The 19,683-nt window shown below is 43.3% G+C and overlaps 1 long non-coding RNA gene across 1 annotated transcript in view; it reads left to right on the forward strand.

Annotated features, from left to right (window-relative positions):
• LOC116976028 overlaps nucleotides 1-6,102 on the forward strand; it is a 34,888-nt gene extending 28,786 nt beyond the window's left edge. Inside the window, exons 4-5 of the long non-coding RNA XR_004412852.1 lie at nucleotides 2,525-2,632; nucleotides 5,432-6,102. This is a non-coding gene — a long non-coding RNA (uncharacterized LOC116976028). The remainder of the gene's footprint in view (nucleotides 1-2,524; nucleotides 2,633-5,431) is intronic.
• The last annotated feature ends 13,581 nt before the right edge of the window (nucleotides 6,103-19,683 follow it).

Genomic DNA, 19,683 nt, shown 5'->3' on the forward strand with positions numbered 1-19,683 from the left:
GCCAAAGGGTGGTGAATCTGTGGACTATATTGCCACAGATGGCTGTCGAGGCCAAGACATTGGGTATCAAGCAGAGATTGATAGATTCTTGATTAGTAAAGATGTTAAAGATTTACGGGGAGATGGCAGGAGAATTGGGTCGAGAGTGAAAAATAGAGCAGCCATGATTGAATGGTGGAGTAGACTCGATGGGCTGAATGGCCTAATTCTGCTCCTATGTGTTGTGGTCTTATGGAGGCAGACACAGAGTGTTGGAGTAACTCAGCGGGTTAGGCAACATCTCTGGAGAGCATGGATTGGTGATGTTTCAGGGTTGGGACCCTTCTTGAGACTCATTTTGGGAGAAGAGGCCTTGCAGGTAATAGGTTGATGGAGATGACGAGACTTTTTTGATAGGCAGATGGTTGGACAAATGCCAGAGAAGTTACATATAGAGGCAACCTTTAAGAAAAATATAACAGAAATTGTTTAAAAAAATGAAATATATTACAATACACAGCAGTGTTGTGGCTATCTGTTAATATCTCTTCACTCCAGAGCACACTGAACCCTGCCCCACTTATGCTGAATATCAGGTGTAAAATCTACAGAGTACTCAAGACTGCATATCACTTATATGACTCCATTGCTATAGCTCTCACGTTTTCATTTGATGAATCAGATATATTCTGGGAAACAGCAGTTAATATTCAGCAAAGCACAAGGGACTGCAGATGCTGGAATCTGGAGCAAATAAGGAACGCAGCTTGAGGAACTCTGGATCAGACAATCCCTTTGAACAGGAATGGACAGACAATGTTTCGCATCAAGACCCTTCATCTAAACATAACTTTCATGCAGTTCATATTTACCCACTTTTCCAATAAGGCAATTATAGGATACGCGTAGGATAAATAACCACAAGCTCATCACTGCACAAAAGCAGAACCCTGTGGCTTCAATGATGTTTAGTTGAACTGCACAAGGAAGAGATATTGTGACCAGCAGCTTCACAAATGAAAAAAGATGGCAAATGTGATTTTAGCCATGGGGTTCAGGCCAAAGGTCAGATCACAATGACTACCCACTAAAATAACTAGCAGGGTCATCCCATTCATTCTTTAGGGGTTTCAGTAAACCATTAAATGTATCGCTAAAAGAGACAAACTATCGTGAAGATTCTAACATGGAGTCACGTTGTTCACTTTGTATCTTTCTCTTCGCTGTATCTTTTATACTTGATTGTATTCCAGTTAAGTATTATCTGATTTGATTGGATAGCATGAAAACAAATGCTTTTCACTATACCTGAGTACACATGACAATGATAAACCTAAACCCAAGAGCCTACAGATATAGAAACCTTGATCAAAACAAAGTGCTCGAGGAACTCAGCAGGCCAGGCAGCATCTGCGGGTAGACTGGACATGCGACTTCTCATCATCATGCATGCATAGTTGTCTGCCAAATGTTGCACTTTGAGATATAAAAGCAAAAGGCAAATTAAAGAATTCTATCTTTAATTTATGTTTATATTGTTTTTATCAAGTGCAGGGAACTGGAGTTCCACAAGAATTTGGCGGCACAGTGCACAGTGCGCAGCCTCACAGTGCCGGAGTCCCTGGTTGGATCCTGACCTTGGGGGCTGTCTGTGCCTAGTTTGCACATTATCCCTGTGACCTCGTGGGTTTCCTCTGGGTGTTCCAGTTTCTTCCCACATCCCAAAGATGTGTGGTTTTGTAGGTTAATTCGCCTCTGTAAATTGCTCCTAGTGTGCAGGGAGTGGATGAGAAAGTTGGATAACACAGAATTAGTGTGAACGGGTGATGAATGGTTGGCGTGGACACGGTGGGCCGAAGAGCATGTTTCCGTGCCGTTTCTCTAAACCAAATCAAACATTTACTAAAGATTTTTAGTTTAAGAAGGAACTGCAGATGCTGGAAAATCGAAGGTAGACAAAAATGCTGGAGAAACTCAGCGGGTGAGGCAGCATCTATGGAGCGAAGGAAATAGGCAACGTTTCTGGAAACCCTTCTTCAGACTGAAGATTGATCTTTCATGGGTTCCTCCCTCCATAAAATCTTCATGTCTGGATTTTCATTTTCTTGCTGTTTTCTTTTACTCTTTTGATCTTTTCTTGGCTCGTTCATTGAAAAACATTTTTTTGAGGTGAATAAGAAAGGATGCCATGAATAACAAATTAAGCACTTTTTTTTCTTACTGAGAAAGTGAATCCATAAATATTCTGTATTCAGTCCCTCTTAAGGATTAATTAAAGCACTGTAGACTGAGAGGACTAATTCCTGAGCTATGCACTGCTTTGTAACATGCCTTGCCCAGACATCTGGTTAGCTCCGCATTGTTATAATGCGGCCAATAATTGACCATCTGGACTCACACAAATGAAGAATGGTTACTTGAGTGTGGTGATATGGGTTGCTGACAATTGTGGGCCCGTACCACAATAGGTGAGGTTTTGATTAGCCAGTAATTTGACTGCCATTTAGTTGGATCATTCGCTGATTGCCTCTTCTCTGCCCTGCAGAAAGAAGGGCCGGCACCAGGACACTATGACGTGAAGGATCAGACTCTGACTCAGATCATGAGTTCCCCCTTTCAGTCCAAAGTGCCTCGGTTTTTACCTAGCACCAGCGTGAGTATGAAAAGATAGCCTCTAAGTTGTTTATAAATAAAATACAGCTCTACATATTGTTCTGGAAAAGAAAGCCTAAAATGTGACAAGGCATCTTCAAAAGCAAGTGTAATCGGATTACTAAAGCATGCAAATGGTTGGCTGAAGCCTGCACAGAGTATGTCATATTTCAATGCATGTTGCCACTGACAAGGAACACTTTTGACACATTTTCCAACATGAGGAGAGAAAGCTGGGCTGTAATGAGCCAACGCTGGCTGATCTGCAACTGAATGATCTGAGTTTTCCATGGTCAGACCAACTGAAATTTTCAGATGAGCTGGCTGCTAATCAAGTCACGGAGGATGCCAGGAGCACTTAAAGGGATATATCCTCAGAAACACAGAAAGCACCACATTTTTTTCTTTCCCCAACATTTCTTCTAGTTTTGGATATTTTCAGCATATTTTACAGCCTTGAAGGCAAATGCAGGGATTGGCGAAACCAAATAAAAGGCCGCATTACAATGGGACCAGGAAATGGTTCATGGGGGCAAAATAAAAATGTATACATACCCCAAATTGTACGGGTATCCAGAACATGAATTTCATTGACATTGAATTCAAGGGACCTGAGCAGGAATACAGAAGTTTAAAAATGCATACCTCCAAATTCATGGACTGTTTCTTCCCAGCTGTTATCAGGCAACTAATCCATCCTCTCACCAATTGAGAGCAGTCTTGATCAGATTTTGCTGGACTTTATCATGCACTAAACATTATCCTCTATCTGTACACTGTGGACGGCTTGATTTGTATCATGCATAGTCTTTTCGTTGACTGGATAGCACACAACAATAAGCTTTTCACTGTACCTCAGTACACACAACAATAATAGTAACAATAAACTAAAATCTATACTGACACTCCAGAGCAACACAGAGAGTACAGTGTGTGCATCAGGTATGAGATGTTAAAACAAGGCCCGTTTACTTTCTCAGGTGGATGTATAATATCTTATGGCATTATCTAAAGGAGCAAAGAGAGTTTTCCCCAGTGTCCTATTAACATTAATATCTCAACCATGCTTCTCATGCTGTATATCTGGCTGTGTGAAAATTGCCTCCATGTTTAGGCCGCAAAGCAGCCAGACAGCAGAAAGAGAAGGCCGAGGCTGCAGGGGAGATGAGCTAGTTCCCAGAATTATCAATGGGACATGCATATCCTATTACAGAGGGAAGGTGTCATAGAGTCAGCCAGTGTGGAAAAAAGCCTTTTGGCCCAATTTGCCCACCCCATCTACACAAGCAGCTCCAAATATTTCCTATCTATGTACCTGTCCAAAATCTTATTAAACGTTCTTGCTATTGAGGGAATGCAGTGTAGATTCATGAGGTTAATTCCCGGGATGGCGGGGCTGTCATATGATGAAAGAATGGTGTGGCTGGGCTTGTATACTCTGGAATTTAGAAGGATGAGAGGGAATCTTATAGAAACATATAAAATTATTAAGGCATTGGACATGCTAGATGCAGGAAACATGTTCCCAATGTTGGGAGAGTCCAGAACCAGGGGCCACAGTTTAAGAATAAGGGGTAGGCCATTTAGAACTGAGATGAGGAAAAACGTTTTCACACAGAGAGTTGTGAATTTGTGGAATTCTCAGCCTCAGAAGGCAGTGGAGGCTGATTCACTGGATGCATTCAAAAGAGAGTTAGATAGAGCTCTTAGGGCTCAGGTTCCTATTAAATCTTTCTCCCCTCATCTTAATCCTATGTCCTCTGGTTCTTGATTCCCCTACCTTGTGCATTTACCCTATCTAAACATAACATTTGACTTTCTGGGTGACACGGTGGTGCAACGGTGGAGTTGCTGCCTTATAACACCGGGGACCGGGGTTCGATCATAACTACGGGTGTTGTCTGTGCTGAGTTTGTATGATCTCCCTGTGACCGCGTGTGTTTGTCCGAGTGCTCCATAGTGTGTGTAGGTTAGTGTACGGGGTGATCGCTGGTCGGCGCAGTCTCGGTGAGCCAAAGGGCTTGTTTCCACACTGTATCTCTCTAAAGACTCTTGACTGCCTACATTCATATGTTACATTCGGACCGGCTCAGCAGAGTGAGAAAAGATTTTATCTGTGATCCTGGCCCAACAATTTATAAAACAGTGAGTTAAGGTAGATTATTGTTTTATTGATTGATCGATCGATTGATCGTTACTTTATTATCACATGTACTTGGTACAGTGAGATTCTTTGTTTGCATACAGTACAAGTATGGAAGGGTCACCATGTAAAGGGCGTTGTCAATGTTACAAAAGTATTCAATATAGTCCCTCTTCCTTCCCCCCTCCCCCTCCCCCTCCCAGTCCCTCCTTGTCCCCTGCAGCCTCCCCACGCCGGATCCCTCCTTGTTCCTGGCGGTGCGTCACCCACTGACCACTGGTACCCACGTGGGCCCGTCCTCAGCCGACCGCAAGCACTCACACAGGCGATTGCTCTCCTACGCCGTCCACTCTCACCTACACCCTCCACTCTCACCTACACCCTCCACTCTCACCTACACCCTCCACTCTCTCCTACACCCTCCACTCTCTCCTACACCCTCCACTCTCACCTACACCCTCCACTCTCACCTACACCCTCCACTCTCTCCTACGCCATCCAGTCAATGCCGCTGCCCTTCTCACTCTATCACGGCCGTGCTCGCCCGCCGACCGCCCTCTCTCTTGCCAACGTCTCTCCTTGCTCTGCCGGCGGTCGGGCCCTGTCCAGCACGGCTGCCCAGCGCTTTTGCTTAATCCATTCTCTATGTATTTACAGAAAACGCCAGGACCAGGAACATATGAGACTGTCAGACAAGTGCCAAGCTGGACCAAAGCTTCCCCCCGTTACCTCTATTACTAATTAAACATTTTAAATCTACACAATCTTGCAACAGATTTCATTCAAGTTCGCAAACATAAAACTTTCCAATACAACGTACGTCTTGAATTCCTTAGCGTGATCTGACAGGTTTAAGAGCCCAAGTCAGAAAGCCATAGTGGAGACCAGGATATGGCCAACAGACTGAACAATTTGGTTGCTAAACTGAACAAAATAGTTTCTGTGAACTTACTTCAACTACCACAGTGAAGATTAAGGAGGAAAAATCACCAGAGTACTAAAGCAAAGATGTTTTGCTGAATCGTTATAGCTGATCCTGGTGCTCATCAGATTTGTTCAGATTCTTTGATAATTTATAAAAGTTTCCAGAACCCTGTTGCCTTAGATTTGACCTTGGACCATGAAGAAAACGGCATAGTGTACAGTCTGAAGAAGGGTCATGAACGGAAACGTCACCCATTCCTTCTATCCAGAGATGCTGCCTATCCCGCTGAGTTACTCCAGCAATTTGTGTCTATCTTCCATGGTGTAACCAAATGGGTATGAAAGAGATAAAAGAGGTAACTTTTAATTACTTCTCATCTATGGATAGGATAGGTTTAGAGGGATATGGGAAAAGTGCGGACAGGTGGGACTAGTGTAGCTGGGGCATGTTGGTTGGCGTGCTTTCACGCTGTATGACTCTACCACAGGAGAACGTCTGCTGTAGTTTTGTTTAGTTTAGAGATACTGCGCGGAAACAGGCCCTGCATCCCACCACGTCCATGCCGTCCCATGATTTAACACTATAATACACAAACTAATGACAATTTACAATCGTACCAAGCCCCTTAGCTTAGAAACGTGCACGCTTTTGCAGTGTGGGAGGAAACCGGAGCACCCGGAGAAAACCCACGCTGATCACTGGGAGAACATTCAAACTCCGTACAGACAAGCACCCATAGTCAGGATCGAATCTCTAGTGCTATAAGGCAGTAACTCTACTGCTGCGCCAACGTGCTGCCCAGAAGTTGATTGGTCACAACAACTGAAAGCTTTTGCTTTCAACAGCGACAACAGTGAATGATGAAAGTGTGTGTTGGCCACCAGTTTTGGGGTGGATAGTGGTGATATGACAGGAAACATTTACTTGAAGATAAATTACACATCTCTTTGTGCATGTACTTGTGTCTGGGGAGCATTATCTTACCTTTCTCCTATGGACCTGATGTGGCAGCTCTGCCTGTACTAATTGGAGTTTTTGACCTAAGGGCCCCAACATCAGCTAAATGCAAACATTCCCAATTAAATGACTTCTATATTTGCTTCTACCTCATACCATAGCAGGTTCAAGCATCAGTCCAGTCATGGGAATGTAAGATTTAGAAGTGAGAGGATAAGGTATGGCTGATCTGATCTTGACCTGAACTCCATCTTCCTACCTGATACAACCCTTGTGTCCCTTGTTGTCCAAAAATCTTCCACTTTGCCTTGAGTGCATTTAATGTTTCAGCTTCCGGAAATCTCTGGGATAGAGAAGCCCACAGATTCACAAAAAAAGATAAAATCCCATTTACTACACCTTAAATAAATGACTCCTTTATATGAAGCTATGCCCTGTAAGTTTAACACAAAATGCTGGAGCACGTCAGTGGTTCAGGCAGCAAGCCTGAAGGACATAGATAGAGAACATTTCAAGTTGTGACCCTGCCGTTCCTTCAGACTCTACAGACTCTAAAGCTTTGAAGAAGGGTTCCGACATGAAACATCACCTATCCATGTTATTCCAGAGATGCTGCCCGACCCACTGAGCTATTTGAACACTTTGTGTCCATTTAGTTTGGTTTAGAGATACAGCGCGGAAACAGGCCTTTCGGCCCACCGAGTCCACACCGACAGCGATCCCTGCACATTAACACTATCCTAAACACACTAGGAACTATTTTTACAGTTATACCAAGCCAATTAACCTACAAACCTGTACGTCTTTGGAGTGTGGGAGGAAACCGAAGTTCTCGGAGAAAACCCATGCAGGTCACGGGGAGAACGTACAAACTCGATAGCCCCATAGCCAGGATTGAACCCAGGTCTCTGGCTCTGTGCGTTGTAAGGTAGCAAATAGAAACATAGAAAATTGGTGCAGGAGTAGGCCATTCGGCCCTTCGAGCCTGCACCGCCATTCAATATGATCATGGCTGATCATATCATCCAACTCAGTATCCTGTACCTGCCTTCTCTCCATACCCCCTGATCCCTTTAGCCACAAGGGCCACATCTAACTCCCTCTTAAATATAGCTACTGCTGCACCACCGTACAGTATAAACCAGTGTAAACTAGCATCTGCAGTTCCTTGCTTCTACTCTGAAAGTTCTATTGGGGGAGTGAAACATCTTCTCAGCATCTTCTCTGTCAAGCCTCTTGGAATTTTATGTTTTATTTAAATTAAAATTCCCCTCATTCTTCTAAACCTCACTGAGAATTGTTTTTAAACCCAGGGAGTGGTTTGGATCTGGACTGTGCCGTGAAGCATAGCAGTGGAAACAAATTAAATAATGACATCCAAAAAGGGAATTAGAAACTTTTGGAAACCTTTGGATTGCAACCATATTTTGATTCTGTGATTCAATTGGCAAAGGCCTCTATTGCTCAAACATTCCTGATAAAACATACAAGCATCAATCAAGTGGACCTTATCCACATTGCCTCCATTGCAATTATATTTCTCCTGAAATAAAGAGATTGAAATCACAAAAACTCCAGGTGCAGAAAATCTGATATAATAACATCAATGGAATCACTCAACTGCAACCTAAACCGAACTTAGAGATACAATGTAGAAAGAGGCCCTATGGCCCACCGAGACCACGACAACCAGCAATCAATCATACACTTATTCTATCCAACACATGAGTAACAATTTACAGAAGCCAATTAACCTACAAACCTGCACATCTTTGGAGTGTGAGAGGAAACTAGAGGACCCAGAGAAAATCTATGTCGTCACAGGAAGAACGTACAAACTCCATACAGGCAGCACCCGTAGTCAGGATCAAACCCAGGTCTCTGGCACTATAAGGCAACTTTACAGTTGCGCCACTGTGTCAGCCTCATTTTCTTACTCCACCAGTTCTGTTGGTCTTTAACCGGAAACGTTAACTATTTTTCTCTTTCCATAGATATTCCTTAACATGAGAATTTCCAGCATTTTATGTTTTACTTTGGACACATAATTGTGGGCCATGCTTTTGGTGTGAAGTCTGCAGACATTCAAGCCCAAAATCTATTTACACAAAGTAAGCTATGTTTAGGGGCAGCACAGTGATGCAACAGTCGAGCTGCTGCCTCACAGTGCCAGAGACCTGGGTTCGATCCTGACCTCAGGTGCTGTCCGTGTGAAGTTTGCATGTTATCCCAATGACTGCGTGGGTTTCCTCCGGGTGCTCCAGTTTTCTCCCACATCCAAAAAATGTGCGACTTTGCAGGTTAATTGGCCCTCTGTAAATTCAAGTAGGATAACATAGAACTAGTGTGAACGAGTGATCAATGGTCAGTATGGACTAGGTGGGCCGAAGTGCCTGTTTCCTTGCTATATCTCTAAAGAAATATCAGTCCAGCACTCAAGGAGCATGGTACTGTCAGAAGCAAAAAAGGCCAGACGGCCTCCTCCAAGGTTCTGTGTCTGGATAGAATGGATGTGTAGAGTAATAGGTGAGTCTAAGACCACCGAGCACAGCCTCAAAATAAAAGGATATACCTTTAGAATGGAGATGAGGAGGAATTTTGTTGTCCAGAGGGTGGTACTCTGTGGAATTCATTGCCTCAGATGGCGACAGAGGCCAAGTCATTGGATATATTTAAAGCGAGGAGTTATTGATTAGTCAGGGCATCCAAGGTTACAGGGAAAAGGCAGGAGAATGGGGTTGAGAAGGATAAATAGATCAGCCATGATGGAATGGCAGTGTAGACTTGATGGGCAGAATGGCAACATTTTGCTGCTATGTCTTATGGTTTTACTTTGATTCTTTGAATTTTCGTTGAGTCTGAAATCATTGTACTCTGTTGAAGAAATGCAAATCCAAAAAATTGTCACCGAGGCCTGTAACGAGATTATACAAAGAAGGTTCCTGGCCAATCTCGGTACTAATGAATCAGTGTTTATTCATGAGTTCTGCTGAAATGAATGATCACAAAAATTCTTAGCTTTTGGCTTATGGTCCACGCTATCTCTTCCTTTTGCTTGTCAACCAGCTGTCATTCAGGGTTTGTGCCGGAGTGAGTGCGGTTCGGGAGATCACTCTTATCTACAGTTATGGCGCTTATTGTTTTTCTGATGACTGCAGCAGCCATTTGTAAGGGATGGGGCTTTATCTTGGGAATGGTTCCAAAGAATCAGGGTGTTTCATAATCGGTATTCACCTGCCATTCATAGGCTATGTTCTCTCGACCCAATTTAAACAGGGGTATTGAGTGGTAAGTGGAGAGGGGAGTGTCTTAACAAAGTATCCTGTCCTCCCATCTGCGTAGCCCAGTGATGTATTCAGACTTTGACAGTCAATTTTCACTCAAATTGCATACTTTATGTTCACAGGCCTGCCCTTGCGATTGTGTCGTTAATTCCCACGACAACTGAAATTTCCATTAAGTCATGTTTAAAGATTCCAGAGTGAAAGTGCAGACGTTCTTATTTTCGAATGAAATCTGCCTTCAATGCCACGCTTGACTGTCTTCATTGCTGTTCGCGTTACATTGCCATGGTGATTGGCAGGGGTTGGCGTGATTAAGAAGTGCTGGAAGCCTGAAGTTTGGAAACAAAATAATTGGAAATGATTCACAACTGTCAGTTTTAGTCAGGAAGCCAGGGAGCTCAACTGGATGGAGTTGGAAAAACTGGGACTGGGATGGTGTTGAGCAGGTGAGTCCTAGAACGGGGTAGTGGTGGAGGCAGATGCAATTGTGACGTTTAAGAGGCATTTTGGATCGGAGCGTTGATATGCAGGAAATGAAGGGACTTGGATCATGTTCAGGCAGAACAGATTAGTTTATCTTGGCATCATAATTGGCATGGACATTGTGGGCTAAACGGAAACGTCACCCATTCCTCTCTCCAGAGATGCTGCCTGTCCCGCTGAGTTACTCCAGCATTTTGGGCCTACTCCTGTGGTGCACTGTTCTGTATTCTAGTTTAACATTGATATTAAGCAGCATATGATATTGCTGTTTCTTATTCTCCTGATCTCAACCTGTGTCTATTAGACCTAAGATGGAGGCACAGCATGTTCTGACTTTAAAAAAGTAGGATATAGAATCAGGAGTAGGTCATTCAACCCTAACATCTGCTCCGCCGCTCAGTAGGTTCATGGCTGATATCTTAACTCCAGTTTCATACACTAATCTTATATCTCTTCCTCTGGCTTCACAGTTCACTCCACTTCACCTTTAGCCTTTGTTTACTCATCTGCCAATCCATCCCCTTCACCTGCAACTGCCTAGGAGTGGCCAGGCTTTGTCCCACCCCAAGTTCTTTTCCAACTTTCTCCACCCCACTACAATCACAGAAGAAGGGTCTCGACACGGAACATCTCCTAATCATGTCCTTCAGAGATGCTGCCTGATCTGCTGAATTACTCCAACACCTTGAGTTTTTTTGTAAACTGATATCTGCAGTACATTTTTTCTTGCATCCTATATCCCTTGATTCCCTTCATATCAAACTCTGCCTTGAAGACAATCCACATCAGAGCCTCCATGGTCCTCAAGGGAAGAAAGTTACAAGGAATCACTGTCTTCCAGAGATTTATGTCATCTTTATCCTGAATGGCTGGCTTCTTATTTTGAGACCATGACCTCAGGTGATAGACTCTTCGGAGGGAGACATGAATATTAATTATGTGTTAGCCATTTTAACAGTATCCAATGCTTCATGACATGAGGCACTTGCCACCATGAGTCATTCTCCTCCTGCCTGGTTCTCCAAAGACAACGGAGCTGAAGGCTACCAAGGTAAATTGCCAAGAGTCCATTTAGAGCAAGACTGAGCTAGTAACCCAGCAAAACAGATGTGCGATCTCGCTAGAAAGGATGGTATGCCCAACCTCTAACTTTGGGTAACACTTTCTTCACTGATAAGTGAGGCACTATGGGGAGATACCTGATAACATTAGATATGGGAGTGGGATTCACAATCTCTGTTTTAGGGAGAGAATTATGCCCGGGATATTCATTCAGAACTAATTGAGAGATAGCTTAAACCACACAATTGCTCTACTTATCTCTCGTTCATGCTCCTCAATTCCTTGGTGGTTAGTCAGATCTTATCTCTTAAATAAGTGTGTTGCCAATTGTTCCACATATTGCAGCTGATCTGAAGGCTGACTAGTCTAGTCTGAGATGCAGCACAGATACAGGCCCTTTGGCCCACCAAGTCCACACCAACCATCTCTTGCCATTCACACTAGTTCTATGTTATGCGACTCCCCACACATTAGGTGCAATTGACAGAGGCTAATTAACCTACAACCCCCCACGTTCTTGCGAGGTGTGTGGAAACCGGACCACCTGGGGGAAACACACTCAGTCACAGAGAGAACGTGCAAACTCCATGCAGGCAATACCCGAGGTCAGGATCAAACCCGGATCTCTGACGCTCTGAGGCAGCAGCTCTACCAGCCCTGCCACTGTGCCAACTGTCGATGGAAGTGGGCCTCTCCTAACCCGGCTCTCCATAGACTTTGTTCCTTAGGCATTTGTGGATGGGTGGAGAAGGGGAGCAATGTCATCAAGAGGATGGGGGTGGGGAACAGGAATTACTTTGGGGGGGGTATAGAAACATAGAAAATAGGTGCAGGAGTAGGCCATTCGGCCCTTCGAGCCTGCACCGCCATTCAATATGATCATGGCTGATCATCCAACTCAGCATCCTGTACCTGCCTTCTCTCCATACCCCCTCATCCTTTTAGCCACAAGGGCCACATCTAACTCCCACTTAAATATAGCCAATGAACTGGCCTCAACTACATTCTGTGGCAGAGAATTCCAGAGATTCACCACTCTCCGTGTAAAAAATGTTTTTCTCATCTCAGTCCTAAAAGATTTCTCCTTTATCCTTAAACTGTGACCCCTTTTTCTGGACTTCCCCAACATTGGGAACAATCTTCCTGCATCTAGCCTGTCCAACCCCTTAAGAATTTTGTATTGTTAGGTGATATTAGAAAATGGCTGTACAGAAAGTAAACTAGGAAGCAAACAGCAAGAATCTACTTTTTGTACAGGTAGAAGTACCATAACCTCGCCAAAACAGATTAAGGTGTCTTCATAACAAACAGAATCAAGGTCAACGAAGGCAGTTTAATCTGCATTTCCAAATCTACTATGAGTGCATGGAACACCTTATTTAATATCATGTATTCTTATTGTTCACCTAGCAACAATGTCCAACATACGATACATGCATTTTGCACTATATCGAGGTACTTTTAACACCATTCCTTGACCAACACCCACATCACATTGCTTTCCTGCAGTACCAGCTGTTCACCGAGGTCATGCACATCACCAAAACTCATTGGAACACACTCACGTCCCTTACTATTCCTGTTCTCCAGAGATGCTGCCTGACTTGCAGAGTTACTCCAGCATTTTGTGTCTATCTTCGGTGTAAACCAGCATCTGCAGTTCCTTCCTACACGTTCCTTAATTGCAGGATAAGTCGCAGAGTCGTAAGCAACAAGAGCAGACTGACTGGGTTCAAGTCCACTTTCTATGCTCTGTGTCCTGGAGGAGAGTGCCCTTGTGATGATTACAAATGATTTTCCAGAAGCCTTATCCACAAAATACACATAAACCATGGAAGATGATGTTATACCTTTAATTAAACCTCAAAGGCGTATCATTATCTTCTCTTGGTTTAGCTGAGGTGGATTGAAGAAGGGTCCTGACCTGAAACGTTACTTATCTATGTTCTCCAGAGATGTTGCCTGACCCGCTGAGTTATTCCAGCATTTTGTCTGGGTTTTTTTTTACAGAAATCTGTAGTTTCTTGCGCCTCCATTATTCAGAATTACATGTAATATCTAGTAAAAGTTCATTCATAGAAGTTTCTGGGTTGGATTTTTTATTTGACACCTCAGAGATATTTTCAGGGGTCCAGGAAGTAACTGGTCTGACACATCACAATCACTAATCCATGTCCTCAGGAGGAAGTCATTGAGTAATAGAGCTGTACAGCATGATACAGGCCTTTTGGCCCACTTTGTCCATGCCGATGAAGTTTGCATATTAAACTAATCCCATTTACCAGCGTTTGGCCCAACTCCCTCAAAACTCGTTCTATCCATCAAGCAGTGAAAATGTATTGATAGGTTAATACTGTATTTTTACTGTACTTTTGTGTTGTATATGATAAATGCAAACATGTTGTGCTTTTACCTGTTGTATCTTGCAATTTTAAGTACAAAGGTTTTTCATTCTATGAATGTATTTTATTTTTACCAAATCCTATTTAATAAAATTGTTTGCTGAAAGTAAGCAACTGAGGGATGCAGCCATTAAAAAAAAATGAAAAAAAAAAAAAATGTATTTTCAAAGTCAATGTTGTGATAGCAATGGGAAAACAGTGGGAGCATTTCTACTAATGGTGACCCTTCTTCAGATTTATGTTTCTCGTGTCTGAAGTCTGAAGAATGGTCTTGACCCGAAACATCACCTATTTTTCTCCAATGATGCTGTCTGACACACTGAGTTTGTATCCATCTCCAGTTTAAACCAGCATATGCAGTTCCTTCCTACAAGGTGGAATAGACTTGATGGGCCGAATGGCTTAATTCTGCTCCAATGACTTATGAACTCATGAATGTATGAACATTCTTTCTGAGTCCAGAATCTCCATATGCCTTCCTTTTTCCTGCTATTGAACTGCTCCACTTTCTTTCCTCTTTCATGGTATTGGATGTTGTGAATGACTTCCTTAGGTACCTTAAAACTACCCAGGGTCTCCTCCATTGCCAGAGTGAGCAACAGCGGAAATTGGAGGAACAGCACCTCATATTCCGTCTGGGGTCCTTGCGTCCTTATGGCATCAACATTGAATTCTCCCAATTTGGCTAGCCCGTGCTGTCTCCTCCCCTTCCTTCACCCTCTAGCTGTCTCCTCCCATCCGCCCGCCCTCGGGCTCCTCCTCCTCCTCCCATTTTTCCTTCTTTCTTTCCCCACCCCCCATCAGTCTGAAGAAGGGTTTCGGCCCGAAACGTCGCCTTTTTCCTTCGCTCCATAGATGCTGCTGCACCCGCTGAGTTTCCCCAGCAATTTTGTGTACCTTCGATATTCCAGCATCTGCAGTTCCCTTTTGAACCCCATGCTCCAAAAGTTTGCTTCTCGAAAGAACCCCTTGTTACCACCTTATTAATTGCGAACAACCATTCTGTATCCAACCTCCCCCTCATTCCTCAAGTCCTCGAAGGTCTTGTGGTCTTTTAAATCTTACACTCCTTGAAAAGCTTGTAACTTTGTGATCCGGACTCCCAAACCTAACCGAAGATAAAAACACCAGGTATCAAAGAATCACCATGTTCTCACCATTTACAGAATAAATCAAATTTTATAATTTCACCACAAAACAAAACTACGAAGTGTTGGAGTAACTCAGCAGCTCAGGCAGTATCTCTGGAAGACATGGATTGGCGACATTTTGGGTTGGCACCATTGATTCCCGGGAATTATTCCCGATTCCTGACTTTGGGCTGAGTTTGTGATTGAGTTTGTCACAACATTTGGGAGGCAGCTTGATGCAGACTTCACATTCTGCTTGCATGACAGTCGGATTAAGCTTCACCTGTCCTTTCCATGGCATTCCAAGCAGCTTCAGCCCTGCACGTAACAGGGATTATCTGTGGGAAACCAGGGTGTACATGTAAGCCTATCTCTCTGGCTATTTATCACCGGAGCTGTGAAGATGAAATCTCATATTATTTGAATGATGAATGCTAATAGGGTGGCAGAATGGTATGAAGATTACTAGCCGCCGTGCTTGTATTACAGCCAAATTTCCACACAAAGTCACATGGCAACTGAAATAGGCTGTCAGAAGGAAGAATGAACTTGTGGCCAATAAATCACAATATGCTCTAACCAAGATGGCTGGGTTCCCTTTACTTATTTATAAATAGTGCTTCAATTTTTTCTGGAATCAAGCACTTAGTTTTAAGGTGTGCAGTGTGACTAATTCATGCTAGAATATGAACAATCTGTTTGCTGTTCAGATTGGAAACAAGGATCTGCAGGCATTGGTTTACCAAGCGAAGACCCAGAAAGATGGAGTAACTCAGCAGGTCAGGTAGCATCTCTGGAGAACACGGAGTGGTCAATGTTTCAGACCTCCCCATAGGAAAAAGACCCTTCTTCAGACTGACCCTTCATGAAACATCACCTCTCCATGTTCTCCAGGGAAACCGCCTGACCTGCTGATGTACTCTAGGATTTTGAGCCTTTCCTTGCTGTTCAAAACCATCAGTTTGCCCAGGCTTCAAGCTTTTTGCCCCAGGTATTCCCAAGTAGCCTCCCATCCAAATACTAAACAGGCTGAACGTACTTCACATGTTGCATTACCCCAGACAAGTTCTGAAATACAATGTACTATTTATGTCAGTTATTGTACTATCATCACTCCCCAGTCGAGCGTTACAACTGAGCAACCTTTGTCCTTTCACCATTTCCACATATCTCTTCATCTCTTTATCTCTCTCCGTTTCTGCATCACTTCATTACTTTTTACTGAGTCACTGCGTGGAGCACATGATCTAATACCGAGAGAATGTTAGAAATGCAATCCTTCAGCTGAGTAAACTGAGGCCCTAACAACCCTCCTAGGTGGAAGTAAAAGGCTGCAGTTTTCCCCTAATGTGTGGGCCAATATGTACATCTCAACCTTCCTGTATCATCTGGTTATTGCTGTTTCTGAATTACTGTAGAGTGCAAATTGCATTTTCAATGGTCAATTTATTTGCCACATGTGCCATTTTAAAATCCTTTGGGTACCCCCACGTCAGTTGGTGGCACGGTGGCACAGCGGTAGAGTTGCTGCCTTACAGCGCCAGAGACCTGGGTTCGATCCTGACTATGGGTGCTGCCTGTATGGAGTTTGCTTTCTCCCTATTACTACTTGGGTTTTCTCCGGGTGCTCTGGTTTCCTCCCACACTCCAAAGACGTTCAGGTTTGTAGGTTAATAATCTTCTGTAAATTGTAAATTGGCCCTAGTGTGTGGAATAGTGCTAGAGTGTGGCATGATCGCTGGTCGGTGTGGACTTGGTGTTCATGTTTGTATGCATCACTATACACAACCACTTGGATATATCTTAGATAAGCTTCACAGGTACAGTACAGGTGTATAGCCAATAGACAATAGGTGCAGCAGTAGGCCATTTGGCCCTTCGAGCCAGCACCACCATCCAATGTGATCATGGCTGATCATCCTCAATCAGTACCCCATTCCTGCCTTCTCCCCATATCCCCTGACTCCGCTATAGTAGTAGTACACTGAGACAGTATGCAGAGTCACCAGATTGGCGCTGTTTTCAACTCCCAGTGGTTGTGCAGAGTCCTTAACGTGACCACGAAGGCCTGGCATTGTCCTGGCGGCGTTGCAGGGCTTGACTGCTCGGTCCAGCCTCCATGGCATAACAATCCTTATGGGGTTTACCTTAACTTATTGTGCAAGGTGCCATGGAAATTCTTTCACCTGGTCTTTTTCTCATCTTCTAGTTATGTAGCTGGTGGAGCCGCTTCCTCGCAGCACCAGAGAACTGGGTTCGATCTTGACCCCAGGTGCTGTCTGTGGAGTAGAATCACAGAAAGATCACAGCACAGAAAACGGCTAATCAATCCATTCAGTCTGTGCCAGCTCTATGTACAAGCAATCCAATGGTTCAATGGTGCTTTATTTATCACATGTGCAAACGCACTGTGTAATTCTTTTCTTACATTCAGTTCAGTTAAATATTGCCATACCTAAGCACAATCCCCGATTAGCAAAGTGTACAGAAATAGTCCACTGAGACCACATGCAAGAGCTAGTGCTACTGCTGAAGACCTTACATGTGCTACTGTAGTACTGAATATACATTAATGTCTCGGGCGTGAATGCGCAAAGCACCATGTCCAAATTTGCAAGGTTCACAAAACCTGGAAACATATGGGACCGTGAGGAAGGTTGTTTTAGAAAACTTAAGTGGATACATACATTTTCATTGCAGATTGCAAATAAAAGTTGATGCAGGAAAATATGAGGTGCTACATTTCAGTAATGAGGAGACATGATGTATTGCTATATCTGAAACAATGTACTTTAAGTATCATTAGCCTTTCTAGTACCCCCTTTTTCTAATGGAATATCAGCTAATCCAGCAACTGAGTCACATCTCCCAGTTCCATCTTCTCAGATCTAGTATCTTTATGAATACCAGCACGGTGACACAGCATAAGGCAGGAACAGCGGTAGAGTTACTGTCTTTCAGCGCCAGAGACCCGGGCTCGATCGCGACTACAGTTGCTGTCTGTACAGATTTTGTACGTTCTCCCTGTGACTGTGTGGGTTTTCCTCTGGTGCTTCAGTTTCCTCCCACACTCCAAAGACAAACAGGTTTGTAGGTTAATTTGGCTTCGGTAAATATTGTAAATTGTCCCTAGTATGTAGGATAGTGCTAGTATAGGGGGTCGCTGGTCAGCACGGATTCATTGGGCCAGAGGGCCTGTTTCAGCGCTGTATCTCTAAACTGAACTAAACTGGACTGCACTAGTACATATACAACTTTTAATTCATTTATTTGATAACTTGAATTTAAAATTTCTAGCTGCAATGGTAGGATTTGAACTCATGTCCAGATCAAATCTCATGTGTTCTGGTTACCTGCACTGCAACTTAAACATAATGTGACAGAACATGCAACGATTAGGGGCAGAGAATTCCAGGATTCAGACCAATGAAGGAACAGCATGAAATATCCAGCAATTATACAAATCAAATTACTGATTGAGTTTCACCAAAAGTGCATTTTTGCTCAATACTGGTCCTTGGCTATTAAAATTAAAGCAGACCAAAAAAACCCCAACCTAAATAATACATTGATTCCATTCATTTCCTTGAGATCTTTTTTGCACACTGACTTTCGCTGCTTAAATTAATGTATCCTGGCTGTAAACAGGCTTTTCTGCTGATTGCATCTAAAATCTGTAAGAACCCTCACAGAAGTACAGTCTGACAATTACTGTGTTGGACTTTGTTCTTTTATTACTTTACTTTGCTGACATCACCTCTCCAATGAGCTGTAAAGTACAGCACATTCTGAAAAGCAATAAAAGTGAATCACAGAGAAAACCTCCTGAAGGGAACACCTGTGACAAGCAGAACGACACAAAGTGCTGGAGTAACTCAGGGGGTCAGGCAGCATCTCTGAGAACATGTATACGTGATGTTTTGGGTCAGGTAAACTAATCTAATCTTCCTGCGCATGATCCATATCTCTCAATTCTCTGCATATCCATGCACATATCTAAAAACCTTATAAACACCACTATTGAATCTGTTCTGCCACCACCACTGGTAACGTGTTTCAGGCACCCACCATGTTTAAAAAAAAAACTTGCCCTGCACATATCCTTTAAAATTTGCCTCTCTCGCCTTAAAATTATGTTCTCTAGTCTTTGACATCTCCAGCCTGGGGAAAGGTTCCGACTGCCTACCCTATCTATGCCTCTCATAATTGTATATACTTCTATCAGATCTCCCCTCAACCTTCAGCATACTGGAGAAACTATCCAAGTTTGTCTGATCTCTCCTTGTAATTAATGCCCCCTAACAGGTTGCATCATGGACTAGTCCAGTAACTCGAATGCCCAGGAAGAAGAAGATTACAAAAAAATGGTGGACACTGCCCCGCTTCTTCCCAACAACACTACAAACACTAACTAAGCTTACAACTACTAACTGTCTTGGTTGCACTAGGCACTTAGTGCTTTTGTTTTGGTTTGCACTAATATCATTCTTTAATTTACTGAACTTTTGTTTTGTTTATTTATTATGTTGTCTATTGAGCAATGTGTTTGCTTGCTTGTTATGCTGCTGCAAGTAAGAATTTAATTATTCCGTTTTGGCATACATGACAATTAAACACTCTTGGAAAACATAAAGCACTGGAGTAACGCAGCAGTCAAGCAGTATCC

The sequence above is a fragment of the Amblyraja radiata genome, chromosome 8 (genome assembly GCF_010909765.2).
Source record: "Amblyraja radiata isolate CabotCenter1 chromosome 8, sAmbRad1.1.pri, whole genome shotgun sequence".
Taxonomy (NCBI): domain Eukaryota; kingdom Metazoa; phylum Chordata; class Chondrichthyes; order Rajiformes; family Rajidae; genus Amblyraja; species Amblyraja radiata.